Source organism: Idiotropiscis lumnitzeri, chromosome 2 (genome assembly GCF_059441095.1).
Source record: "Idiotropiscis lumnitzeri isolate Australia: NSW breed Sydney's pygmy pipehorse chromosome 2, RoL_Ilum_1.0, whole genome shotgun sequence".
Lineage (NCBI taxonomy): Eukaryota > Metazoa > Chordata > Actinopteri > Syngnathiformes > Syngnathidae > Idiotropiscis > Idiotropiscis lumnitzeri.
Window position 1 is genome coordinate 15,602,470 of NC_142392.1, and position 6,139 is coordinate 15,608,608.

The 6,139-nt window shown below is 41.5% G+C and overlaps 1 pseudogene; it reads left to right on the plus strand.

Annotated features, from left to right (window-relative positions):
• Positions 1 to 238: 238 nt before the first annotated feature.
• Positions 239 to 1,407, plus strand: LOC148341779 (uncharacterized; annotated as a pseudogene).
• Positions 1,408 to 6,139: the final 4,732 nt, after the last annotated feature.

Here is a 6,139-nt window from a genome sequence, read left to right on the forward strand (position 1 = left end):
ACTAGAATCTGGATCAAGTCCAGGGTGGAGCTGTGCGCAGTGAAACCAGGTACGATGGAAGGAGATGTCAAGAGCTTTTGGTTCAGAGCAGAGTGTGATCCGACCCGTCAAGGAAAGAACTGGACAATGGTGTTAACAAGAAATGCAGTGATTAAGATGGACCCGGTGGAGACTTCAGGTGATTCCAAATGACTCATCCCAGAGAAGGGGAGAGGCGTTAGTAAAGCGACCCCCCCCCCCCACACACACATTACAAACACCCAGCTGGTACCTATAATTGATACATGTACACCCTTGGCACAATCAGCAATAACTACGAAAATGTATTGGAAAGTTGTATTCCCTGTTTTTCCCACGTGTGTTCGAAAGAAGAGAGAGTGTTAACACGACACCTTATTGGGGGGAACCGGAACGTTATTGGGGGTATCTAACACCATTGATAATGAAGTGACACGCTATAAATTAGCTGGGACCGGACAGGGAACTCATGATGCCCTACTAAAAGTAGGAATGTGGCTTCCTAATTCAATAGTGGGACAAAACGAAAATGCTAAACTGTGGCAAAATGTATTTAAATGGGAATTAAATATGTGGAACGCCACTAGTGAAGTGTTAACCAATGTAACTAAACAGCTAAACTGGACCACATGTAGCATACAAAACCTACATGCGCAGACGCAAAAAGAGCGTTTCGTACGAGTAATGACTACAGGAAATTACCAGGAGTGGCGTAGTGTCTGGAATATATCCTCTGAGTTGTGGTGAACCCAAACACAAACCAGACCTTTAATACCGATCTTTGCGAAAACACTGATAAAGGACTAGCTTGTAAATTGCATCATGAATTTGTTAATCCTTGCTTAACCAACGTAAACTTCACCTTGTGCGATTGGTCGAGGGAACCTAGTAGGGACATTTTGTGGCAGGTGGGGCCGCATACCTCAGTGGGGAAACGGGACGTATTGGTTGACAAATTACACAGTTGCTAGCCGGTTTACGGCTGTACAATGGGAAGTGCTACGCACACCATGGCAAATCTCTTTGGAGCGTTTCAAATGCGCATTGGAACGATCCACTGAGGTAAAGAAATTGATAAAGTCACATGCGTCCAATGTTTCCCAACTGATGGTATCGACATTGATGGCTAAAGGAGAAATTTTGCATGCTGCTAAAATCATTCAGCAACAGTCTGCTCACCATTGGTGGGACATATTTTCAGGCTTGTCACAAACTGCTAGGGCAACGTTGCTTCCACCAATGATTTTGGTTTTAATAGCTATCGCTTTGACTACGCTATGCAATATTGGAATTTGTGTTTATGTTCGACGAATTCGATTAGAAGTAGAAAAAGAAATATATCATTGCATGGAACCATGAGAATAAAAATTGAAACTGTCAATTCTTGGTATAACCATTATGTGTGTGAACTAACTTTAAATTTAGAAGAAGAAGGGCGTATCTTTGAATATGTCCGCCGGATTGGAAATGAATATACCAGGCGAGAAATCCATTGTACCACGCGCATAGACATGTTGACTCATGTGGTGGTAAATGTTTTACAGGATCATTGGTTTTGCTTTGCTCACTCATATAATGTACCATGGTTTCAGTGGATATTGGATAATTGGGAACAATACGTTAACGGGTTAATAAATTAGTGGAACCTGTTTGCATCAATTGGTGGTAAAACACCAGGAGTGGAATGAAGTGAAATATGGTTTATTAATGTTGTTTTACCACATAAATGCTGCATAATAACCATTTTATACCTATATACACGCGTTAGTAGATGTCTGTGTTTATGTGTTGTGAGAATTTGCACAGGCTGCATCTATGTGTTATGAGAATTTGCACAGGCTACATCTATGTGTTATGAGAATTTGCACAGGTTGTATCTACGTGTTATGAGAACGGGAATAATTGGAAAGAATTCGTACAGGGCCTAAGCACCAGGAATGTCTGACTCATGTGAAAAGGTACAGTCGATAACGAAAAGGGAGTGAGGATTGGCAGAGGCCAAAGTTGTGCGAAGGGCCATGCGAACCATCAAAGCGCACTCGAACGGGAGGGGTTGGGATGAAATATTGGCTATAAGAATGTGACGGAGGCAAAACGAAAGTAGAGTCGGCTGAGGGTTTTACGCGCGGACGCCCAGCATCGTATTTCTTGCTTGCATTACTGAGGACGCCGGGGCTCTCCGTCCTTCCAGCACACGGTAATGAGATTTATGTATTGCATGTAATCTATGAGCTGAAATACAATTGTTGCTTGCTTGCTTGCTTGTACACTTTATACTGTGGGTTAAATAAAATGTGCCGCTTGTTTAACGCAGTGAAGTGTTTGTTGTCCATGTAAGTCGCCGACGATCCGCGATCCTGAAGTTAATAATAAGTCATAGCAATTGATCATGAGTTGTGACTATTATATTATTTGATACTGTAATTGATTGTAAGCAGTGTCTACTCAAGGGCTCACGCTTGTCTGATTGGACATAACAGACAGCTTAACCCATTGTAGCCTGGCGATTGGGCATCAGTCTCGCTACTAGTCACTCTTATTGATGCTGTAATTGATCATAAGCAGTATCAGAATTGTTTCAAAACAGCCGGCAACAGAAATTAGCACCCGGAGTCAAAAAGGGGGACTCCTGCTCCGGCAGTCGAAGAAGGGGATGCACAGCTGATTAGCAGAACGTGTGCACGGCGATCCCAATAAAGTGACGCTCAGTATAGTTAGTATAGTATAGTATATAAGTGGACTGAGGCTGGGAAAGATTGGATCTTTCGGACCGCCATTATCTGTCGCTGCAGAGGCATACACGGTGGAGGGAAGTGCACAGCTGATAAGCTGATGGTCGCACTGCAACCGCAGTCACGGTATACGTGGTTGACCGAGGCGTGGAGCGTTCCGGTTGCTGGAATATAGAATAGATTTTAAGGTTTTCAAATATTGTTGGCAGTTTCTTGCTTTCGGGGTGTTCCAATGTGGTTCACTTGCTCAGTTCTGTGTTTGTGCTGTTGTCTGTGTGTTAATTGTGACGTTGTTGTGTAATTGTCTAACTGCCTATACGTTGTGTGTGTCCCGTGGCAATTTGTGGCCCTTGCTGTGCTGCGTTCAACTGGGTTGTTGTGTCTCATGTTTATAATTCCCGGGTCTATGTCTTATGATGCTCAATTGGTTTAATGTTAGGGGGTGTAAGAGAAAGTAGAGTGTTAATGTCGGGTGAGTGATGATAAAAAGGAGAGAGTGGGGTTTGTGTCCCACACAAGAAAACATGCTTAAAGTAACGTGTGGCGCATACAATATATAGTGTGAAAGTTCAAGCGATCGTGTGAGTGAATGCAACCCTGAAGCAGAACAGGGGGAAACATAACGGTGATAAGATAAAACTGCCTGATTGGTTGGAGTGAATAAATAATGAAGTTGTGGATATTTTGGTAGTACAGAGAGGAGAATCCAAAACACGGAAAAATCTGTGATAGGATGGACCTTGCTCCGATGAGAGTTCCACACTGCTTGAGTCGTAGTTGATTAAAAATGGGGAAATGGTGGGAGTGTAAAATTATGATTGGTATAAAAATTTCAGGGGATGATTTGCAATTAAATTACGGGAAAGGATTGGCGATGAAATTACTTGAGATAAAAAGTCTATGAAACCGAAACACAAAGTGTTAGGTTGAAGATATATTTTATCCCATATTTTACTCTATTAGTATTGCAAAAGAATTGTTCCACAGCGTGACCTATGTTTGACCATATGGATGATAAGACTTCACTGAGAAGCGGATGCCTGAGGACTGGATCAACGTCTGCAACATCAAAAGAGGTGTGCCGAGACACACCTCTTTTACAAAAGGACTGAGACTTTAGTACCAGAGCACTAAAAGGCATATCTGCCTTTTCAATCAGTGGATGACTGCCATTGATGTCTGTCTTTCCTCTTGTGTCTGAGATGTTTACATGTTCCTGCTGGTGCTCCCCACTTCATCCCTTAGTGCAAATACATTGTATTGTTAGGGACTTCCCTAATAAAATAGAGGGCTCGGCGGAGTGTGCTCCAGAACGAAGTTGGAGATGTAACTGAGCACACCTCCGTTCGTTCTCCTCGCGAGTAAAAGATCAACTCTTGTCTTCCTTCCATTCATTTAGCCTATGTTCAGTGAATGCTTAGGTGATTGAACCTGACAGTAATTATTAAATGCATCTGAGGGGATATTTGAAGAGTTTGAGTTTTGTTCAATGGACCATACATATACGAGCCAGCCAAACACAGCGAGAAAACCAGTGCTGACTCCAGTCGCCATCAAGTTGCCAACTCCTGACATTCCAAAACCTTTGAGAGAAACTGAGACTGCTTGCGTTTCTCTTTCTTGTTCTTTTTCGAGTTCAACTTCTAGATCTGTTTTTCACCTTTTCACACAGCGTAATGAAGGCCAGTTGAGCAAGTGGAACAAGTAATTTTATTGATAGTGGAAGGCACCGATTTCATAAGCACCGTTTCTTCTCACACCTTTTCCATTAGGTACGATTAAAAAGACGACTGAAAAGCATAACGTTAACAAATGTTGCTCTAGGCAAATGCAATTAATTTCATTTACATGTTTGATGTTAACACAAAAAAAAAAACATCACTCAGACACAATGGTTCTTCTGGCACTGATCACATTGGCTTAATGTCAATAAAAAAGCTTTGCAAAATTCAATACATCATATTTTATTCAAAATCACATTTACATCTTACCACAAAGAGTCAGTTCCTTCAGTTTTTTTTGTCTTTTTTTTAAGCTTGAACGATCGCTGCAATTCTCACCAGCACAATTGTGTCTCTCAGCACTATGTTTAGTGGAGAATGTTTTAGCACAAACGCTGCAACTGAATGGCTTGTCTCCACTGTGCGTTCTTGTGTGGCTTTTTAAATTTCCCTTTTGAGAGAAGCATTTTCCACAAGCAGAGCAGGAAAAGGGTTTTTCTCCATTGTGCTTTCTTGTGTGGTTTGTTAAATGCGGCTTTTGAGAGAAACTCTTGCCACAAACTAAGCAGGAAAAACGTTTTTCACCACTGTGTGTTTTTCTATGTTTTGTTAAAGCAGAGTTGTCAGAGAAGCATTTTCCACAAACGGAGCATGAAAAAGGTTTTTCTCCACTGTGCGTTCTTGTGTGGCTTCGTAAATGCGACTTTCGAGAGAACCTTTTGGCACAAACTGAGCAGGAAAAAGGTTTTTCTCCACTGTGTGTTCTTGTGTGCCTTTTTAAATTTGACTTTTCAACGAAACTCATGCCACAAACTGAGCAGGAAAAAGGTTTTTCTCCAGTGTGTGTTCTTGTGTGGATTCCTAAATATGACTTTTCAGAGAAGCTTTTACCGCAAACCGAGCAGGAAAAAGGTTTTTCTCCACCGTGTGTACTTGTGTGCCTTTTTAAATTTGACTTTTCAACGAAACTCATGCCACAAACTGAGCAGGAAAAAGGTTTTTCTCCAGTGTGTGTTCTTGTGTGGATTCCTAAATATGACTTTTCATAGAAGCTTTTACCGCAAACCGAGCAGGAAAAAGGTTTTTCTCCACCGTGTGTACTTGTGTGGATTCGTAAATGCGACTTTTGAGAGAAACTCTTGCCACAAACTAAGCAGGAAAAACATTTTTCACCACTGTGTGTTTTTCTATGTTTTGTTAAAGCCGAGTTGTCAGAGAAGCATTTTCCACAAACGGAGCATGAAAAAGGTTTTTCTCCACTGTGCGTTCTTGTGTGGCTTCGTAAATGCGACTTTCGAAAGAACCTCTTGGCACAAACTGAGCAGGAAAAAGGTTTTTCTCCACTGTGTGTTCTTGTGTGCCTTTTTAAATTTGACTTTTCAACGAAACTCATGCCACAAACTGAGCAGGAAAAAGGTTTTTCTCCTGTGTGTGTTCTTGTGTGGATTCCTAAATATGACTTTTCAGAGAAGCTTTTACCGCAAACCGAGCATGAAAAAGGTTTTTCTCCAGTGTGCGTTCTTGTGTGATTTATTAAATCAGACTTTCGAGAGAAACATTTACCGCAAACCAAGCAGGAAAAAGGTTTTTCTCCACTGTGTGTCCTTGTGTGCCTTGTTAATCGTGACTTTAGAGAAAAGCTTTTACTGCAAACTGAGCAAGAAAAAG